The sequence below is a fragment of the Peromyscus eremicus genome, chromosome 23 (assembly GCF_949786415.1).
Source record: "Peromyscus eremicus chromosome 23, PerEre_H2_v1, whole genome shotgun sequence".
Taxonomy (NCBI): Eukaryota; Metazoa; Chordata; class Mammalia; order Rodentia; family Cricetidae; genus Peromyscus; species Peromyscus eremicus.
In genome coordinates, this window is record NC_081438.1 from 32,783,733 (window position 1) to 32,791,071 (window position 7,339).

The window sequence follows — 7,339 nt, forward strand, 5'->3', positions numbered from 1 at the left end:
GAGGTTTCATCCAGCAACTGATAAGAGCACATGCAGAGAACCACAAACAAACATTAGGCAGAAGAGGGGTGAGTTACAGGAGTCTAAGGGATCAAGGACATTACAAGAACACAGATCATTGTATCAATGAACCAGGGATCATATGGCCTCACAGAGATTGAAGAGACAATCATGGAACCCCTATGGGTCTGAGCTAGGTCCTCTGCGTAAGTGTTGTAACCTGCTAGCACCTTACCATTGGGATATGGAAATTAAGCAATAGCCTTGGCAATAGCTTGTGATGCTTAGGAGTATTCAGTGGTCCTCTTTAGCCAATGACTCAATGAGGTGTAGTCATCGAAGATTTTACTTGATGGCATAAAATGTCTTGTTGGGGCATTTTCTCCTTATTTGGTGCCTCTATTTAAATTCCTGTCACATACATATATATTTCAAGAAGCTTTTATAGAAATAGGTTTTCAAACGTCCCTGATTACTAGTTGTCAGCCTCTACGTTCCCCCCTTTCCCCCTATTTTCCATTGTTCTTCCTATGTAATCCTCCTGTTCTAGTCTGCCCTGTATCTCTTCATAACAATATGTTATATTTCTCCTTCCTCAGAATATCTTTTCTTCCACCCTGCTCTCTTAGTAGGTACCTAACCTCTGAAGCTATTCAGATTGTAGCACTCATTTCAAAGACTTAACAGCTGACATCCTTATATAAGACAAAAATATTTGTCTTTTGTGGTCTATTTTTCTTGACTCAGGATGATTTTTTTTTAGTTCTCTCTATTTACCTGCTAATTTCATTTTTTTTTTTTTTTTGGTTTTTTCGAGACAGGGTTTCTCTGTGTAGCTTTGCGCCTTTCCTGGATCTCGCTCTGTAGACCAGGCTGGCGTCGAACTCACAGAGATCTGCCTGCCTCTGCTAATTTCATTTTTTAAACTGATATTTCACTCTGTAAAAATATCATATTTTCATTATCCACTCACCAGCTGATGAACATCTAGGGTATTTCCAATCTGCTATAGGTTAGCAATGAACATAGATAAGCAAGTATCTCTGTAGTATAATGTAGAGTCCTTTTGGTGTAAGCTTACTGGTGGTATAGCATAGCTTGATCTTAGAGTATATTGATTGGCAGTTTCATCAGGGACCCCCACACTGATTTTCATAGTCACACAAATTAGCACTCCCATTAGCAATGAATAAATGTTCCTCTTTCCTCACATCCTCACCAGCATGTGCTGTTATTTGTTTTATTGATCTTTGTCATTGTGACTGGTGTAACATGAAATCTCAAAATAGTTGAATTTGCATTTCCCTGATGTTTAAAGATGTCATACATTTCACCAGGTGTTTCTCAGCTATTTGTGTTTCATCTTTTGAGAACTTTCTGCTTAATTCTATACCAAATTTTAAAATTGGGTTGTTTGTTTTCTTAATTTTCATTTCTTCTAAGATTTATGTATATCCTAGATACTAACCTAACACCAGATATATAATTTATAAAGATAATTTCCCAATATATAGAATGTCTCTTTGTAGGGCTACTGGTGTCCTTTGCCATACAGAATATTTTGAGCTTCATGAGGTCTTATGTTTTAATCATTGGTCTTAGTGCTTGTGCTATTAATATATTAATTAGAAAATACTTCCAGTGCCAATGTGTTCAAGTCTATTTGACACATTCTCTTTTATCAGATCTGTGTCTGGCCTTATGTTGAGGTCTTTGGTCCACTTTTAAGTGGAGTTTTTTTGCAGGGTATTTAACATGAATCTATTTGAATTCTTCTACATGCAGTCAAGCAGTTCGATCAGCACCACTGATGAAGATGCTTTCTCTCCTCCAGTATGAATTCTTTGCCTTTTTTTTTTTGTAAGAAATCAGACATTAACAGGAGTATGGACTTATGTGTAAGTCTTCAACTGGTCAATGTGTCTGTTTTATGACAATCCTAGCATTTTTATTACTGTAAGTCTTAATGTAGAGTCCTTTTGGTGTAAGCTTACTGGTGGTATAGCATAGCTTGATCTTAGAGTATATTGATTGGCAGTTTCATCAGGGACCCCCACACTGATTTCCATAGTCACACAAATTAGCACTCCCATTAGCAATGAATAAATGTTCCTCTTTCCTCACATCTGGGACGGTGGTACTGTCAGTAGTTCTTTTATTGTTATGGTTTTAATTATTGTGTGTAGGTGTGTTAGTTTGAATGTATCTGGCCCCCACAATCTCTTAGGGAGTGGCAATATAGGAGCTGTGGTTTTGTTGGAGGAAGTGTGTTACTTTGGGGGGCGGGCTTTGAGGTATCCTATGCTGAAGCTATGCCCAGTGTCTCAGACCACTTCCTGTTGCTTGTGGGTCAAGATGCAGGATTCTCAGCTCTTTCTCCAGCACATGTCTGCCTGCATGTCACCCACAATGAAGATGATGGACTAAACTACTGAAACTATAAGCCATCCTAAATAAATGTTTTCCTTAATAGGGGTTGCCATGGTCATGGTATCTTTTCCACAGACCTTAACTAAGACACTGTGTATCAGTATATGTGTCTGTCTTTCTGTATGAAGCTGAATATATAGATGTACATATATTCAAATTTTTGTGCAGGCTTGTGTTCGATGTGTTTTGTTGGGTATTTCATTGACTTTGTAGATGGCTTTTGGTAGCAGGGCAGTTTTTACTATAATCATCCTACTGATCAGAGCACATGGGAGAATGTTACACCAGAATGTTATATCTTCTGGTGTAATTGTCAATGTCTTTCTTCAATGTCTTAAAGTTTTAGTTTTCAAAAATACAAATCATTCACTTGTCTGGTTAGAATTATCACAAGAAATTGATTAAAGAAGAAAAGTTTTATCTTAGTAGTCACATCTTGCAGTCATTTCAGGAGAATTAAAAAACATTCAAATCCTATTTATAATGCAAAGGAATTAAAAAACATTAAGGATATTTCTTAAATCAGAGAAGACTTTGAAAATATCATACAGTTCTTAGAAAACCCAAAACGCTGTATTCTTGCATCATTTTAACGTTTTAATATCTGTGCATTTCACCTTTCCTGAAGTAATTCATTTTTAATAAAGGAAATCCCATCAGATCTCTTATTTTGACTTCTATAAATCAGACTATTTTTAGTTATTTTACTCAGACAAAAGCTATAGAACTGCAAAGATATTTCAGTGGGAAAGGAACCTGACACCCAGTCTGACCAGCTGAGTTTGACCTGTGTGACCCATGTTGTGATAGGAGAGAAATGACTCATCAAAGTTGTCTTCTTACCTTCATCCCCATGCAGTGACATGAGATGGAGCCCACAAAGGCACACAATAAAAATTCTACATATAATAAAATTTTAAAAAGAAAGAGATGAATTGTATATACCATAACAAACAAGAAAAAATTTAAAAATAACTGGAAATAATAAAATATTTTTCAAGTTCATGAGGCTTCATGAATTTATTCAACTTCAAGGGACACAGGAAAAGAGAGGACCACTAGTTTTGGACTTGTAAATCACCTCAGTTCACAAGATGTCATCTTTAACCATCACTTAAATTAAGGTCTTCTTTGATAAGTGCATGGAAATACTGAATTCACTATCCATACAGTAAACAAATATCCATAATTTTTCAGGACTTGGTGTGGTATATCAAATAAAGCTTACCTGAGGATCAGAGGACAGAGCCAGGCACTAGATTAAACATAGAGGCCAGGCAGTGGTGGCACATAGCTTTAATCCTAGCACTCAGGAGGCAGAGATCTGTCTGTATTTCTGTGAGTTCAAAACTACACTGGACTACATAAGGTTGATTCAGTCTAGGAGAGAAACAGAACCAGGCAGTGTTGGTATATACCTTTAATCTCAGTACTTTGGAGTCACAGGCCTTTAATCTCAGCACTTGAGATCTAATGCCTTTGGTACCAGTATTTGGGAAGCATACAGGCCATTAATCCCAGCACTAGGAAGGAAGTGAAATGGCTAGGTGGAGAAAGGCATATAAAGTGTGAGGAGACAGGAACCAGAGCACCTTTTCAGCTGAGGACTCAGAGGCATTCAGTCTGAGGATTCATGGAGACAGGATCTCTACTCCTTTTGGGCCTGAGGATTTGGTAGTGGTGAGAAGTTTGTCTAGTGGCTTGTTCCTTTGTCTCTCTGATCTTTCAGCATTTACCCCAAAATCTGGCTCCAGGTTTTTATTATAAGTCTATTTAGGATTCGTGCAACACATTGGTAAGAGCAATTTGTGGAGACATGTCAGTATGGTACCACCAACCCAAGGATTTTCTGTGAGTTCTAACCAACTCAATTTATGCAATTTCTTATTTCAAGAACATAATGCTTTATTTTGATCAATCTCAAGGCATATTCCCGGGCAGCTGGACCTTGTCAAGCTGTCTGAATTAGGACTTCACTGTGCTTGGTATGATGATGCATTGAGTGGGGGGCAAATCAATAGGTCAAGTGTGCACAAAATCATTCTAAGGGAAACCAGACCAGGCACCCCAAGAGGTATTTTGATGCAAACTGTCTTTAGAGGCAGCACAAGCTCAGTGAAGGTGGATCTATTGAGAGCTAGAGTTCAATGGATTATATTTGAATGAAAATGGCTCCCATAGGCTCAAATGTTTGAATATCTGTTCTCCATTTGGTTGAACTCTTTAAGAAGGATTATGAGGTACAGCCCTGTTGAATGAGTTGTGTTAGTGGGAGTAGGCTTTGAAGTTCCAAAAGATTTAGTCATTACCAGTGTCCTCCCTATCTCCTGCTTATGGATCTAGATAGGAGCTCTCAGCTGTTCTGTCTCCATGGCTTTTTTTCTCCACCACAAACTTTAACACTCTGAAACTTTAAACCCAATTAAATGCTTTCTTTTAGATATTGTCTTGGTCATGTTTTTTTTTTTTTTTTTCAGTAATAAAAAAGTAACTAAGAAGAAAGGTGCAACCAGGCAGTGGGCTATTGCTGTGACAGGCCTGCCTATTTTGTTTTTGAAAGACCCTAGCCCTTCAGGCTTACACCCCAAGCCTCAGAAAAAGAGAAACTTCAAGTACCAGGAAATGAGAAACTAAAAATCTAGTTCCAAGGACCACTTGACTCAGCCACTACTCAATCACCCCTGTAACAATATAACAATGTAAAAAGATTTCTGTTAAGAGATGTGCTCAATTGTGACTGGGATAGTTGCAGGTGTTTCAGGAAGGACCACCGTGACCTGTGTGTAAACTCCACTCCAGCCCTGATACACCCTTGAGGTTTCAGGAAAAATGTACCTGTTGATGTGACTGTACCCACTCTGTGATCAGACCATGATCTTGTGAAATGAAATTGTATGGGAATTGTAATCTTGTGGCTTTTGTGGGTTTTTCCTTTAAAAGCACCTATGTGTCTGCAGTAAGATGCGACTCTTGCTCTTCTATATAGAAGCTTAATAAATCCTCGTGCTGTTGCATCAACTGGACTGGAGTCTGGGTTCTTGGGGCACCCATTTGAGACCCTAAACTTTGGGGTCCAACAATTGGAGGTCCCACTGAGATTGGGGTGCCCTCCAGACCCCCACTCTGCCAGTTGGAGGTAAAAACGAGCTCGATCTATGTTTTATGTTATTATGTCTTGTCCTTTGTCTGGTTGGTTTGGCATTTGTATTCTGTGCCTGCAGAAGTGTGCAGGACTTGTGTGTGGGAATTGTGTGGGAGAGCAGACGTGCTCAAGAGTCCCTGGGTCCCCACTCTGGAAGTCTCCTCCAGAGTGATCTGAAGGAGAAGAGTCTCTCCTTCCTTGGGGGAGTGAGGCTGTTTGCGGCCACTCCCATTTGAATTTGTGTTTTCGGTTTGTGCTTGTGGAGCCAAATCAACTACTGCGTGGACTGTGTCTGTCCATTCATGTTTTGTGTTATGTTTTTTTTTTTTCCATTTTTTTTTTAAAATTTTTTTTATTTTGCAATACAATTCAGTTCTACATATCAGCCACGAATTCCCTTGTTCTTCCCCCTCCGGCCCCCCTCATCTTCCCCCCAGCCCACCCCCCCATTCCCACCTCCTCCAGGGCAAAGCCTCCCCCAGGGACTGAGATCAACCTGGTAGACTCAGTCCAGGCAGGTCCAGTCCCCTCCTCCCAGGCCAAGCCAAGCGATCCTGCATAGGCCCCAGGTTTCAAACAGCTGACTCATGCAATGAGCACAGGACCCGGTCCCACTGCCTGGATGCCTCCCAAACAGATCAAGCCAAGCAATTATCTCACCCATTCAGAGGGCCTGATCCAGTTGGTGACCCCTCAGCCATTGGTTCATAGTTCATGTGTTTCTGTTCGTTTGGCTATTTGTCCCTGTGCTTTATCCAACCTTGGTCTCAACAATTCTGTCTAATTCCCTCTACCTCACTTCCCCTTTATCTGCACCCCCCCCCCCCCCCCCCTTCAGGCCGCCGCCGCTAGCCAATTCCCCACCACCACCACCACCACCACTGTGCGCCATCTGAGCGCTGCGCTCCTGCGGGCGAGGCACACACTGAGCGTGGGCCCGAGCTCCGGTTCATCTGTGCCAGGGCCCCAGCTGCTGCAGCGGCTACGGTGGGACTTCCGCCCAGTGCCGGCTATGGCGGGACTTCTGCTGGCAGGCAGGATTCGCCCTTGTTCCCCGTGCTGCCGCCGGACTCATGCTCCCTCTGGCCTGGTGGGCAGGATTCACGTGCTCCCGCTGGTGCTGCTCCCTGTGCTGAAAAATCCCTGGTCCTTCCAGAGGACTGGGAGACTAATGATGAAGTCACCCCCCTCATGCAGATCCGCCTGCCGGCGCAGAAAAAAAAAATCCTCCAAAACGGCTCCGGAGGCGAACTCTCCCAGCCGAGACCACTCTCCCTGCCCGGATCCCTTCCTTCCCCCAAGCAGTGGCCTCGGCTCCCACCGTGATGGGGCGGGGGAGGGTAGAGACACTGGCTAGGCAGCCTGTAAGCATCGGGGCAGAGCTGGCCCGGAGCCAGCTGGAGCTTTGAGGAGCTCAGAATGTGGGGGATGGTGGAGAACTAACTGAGACCACTTGAGACCCTAAATTTTGGAGTCCAACAGTTTTCAGAGGAATATTAATGACTTTGGGTTTTTAAACTAGAAGCTAGGTTAAATCTATAACCAGGATTTAATGGCCTATCCTCGTAGCAGCTAGGAAGACATTTTAGAGAGCCATATGGAGGTTGATGGCCCAGATACAATGATATTTCTTTACCATTATGATGCCAGCTCTCTGAAATCGTAGTTCCAGTTAAACATGTATTTTATAAATTGTCTTGAGCATTGTGTTTTGTGACAGCAGTAGGAAAGCAACTAATACACATGAGCTTGATGCAATCTTCTTGT

The 7,339-nt window shown here is 41.8% G+C and overlaps 1 pseudogene; it reads left to right on the plus strand.

Annotated features, from left to right (window-relative positions):
- Positions 1–6,929, plus strand: part of LOC131897923 (vomeronasal type-2 receptor 116-like) — a 60,168-nt pseudogene extending 53,239 nt beyond the window's left edge.
- The last annotated feature ends 410 nt before the right edge of the window (positions 6,930–7,339 follow it).